This window comes from Cynoglossus semilaevis, unplaced genomic scaffold (assembly GCF_000523025.1).
Source record: "Cynoglossus semilaevis isolate Cse_v1.0 unplaced genomic scaffold, Cse_v1.0 C18389684, whole genome shotgun sequence".
Taxonomy (NCBI): domain Eukaryota; kingdom Metazoa; phylum Chordata; class Actinopteri; order Pleuronectiformes; family Cynoglossidae; genus Cynoglossus; species Cynoglossus semilaevis.
The window spans coordinates 1-260 of NW_007606263.1; the positions used below are offsets into that span (position 1 = coordinate 1).

The following is a 260-nucleotide window of genomic DNA, read 5'->3' on the forward strand; positions in this document are numbered from 1 at the left end:
ACGCCTATCAGTTCATGCTCCAAGGTATGACCATGTCCGGCTGCTACATTCTATTATTTCCACCCTTGAAAACAAACATTTTAAACTTATGAACCGTTTGTTTTACAGACAGAGAAAACCAGTCGATCCTGATCACGTGAGTACGAGGTTAGATAGTTGATGTTGTAGCTAACAACAACACTATAGTTACCACATGTCTTCACTTTACTACACACAGAGGAGAATCCGGTGCTGGAAAGACTGTCAACACCAAACGTGTC

General features: G+C 41.5%; 1 long non-coding RNA gene across 1 annotated transcript; it reads left to right on the forward strand.

Moving 5' to 3' along the window:
- Positions 1-260, forward strand: LOC103399808 (uncharacterized). The gene is made up of 3 exons (XR_523716.1): positions 1-24; positions 109-136; positions 218-260. It is a non-coding gene; the product is annotated as an uncharacterized LOC103399808 (long non-coding RNA).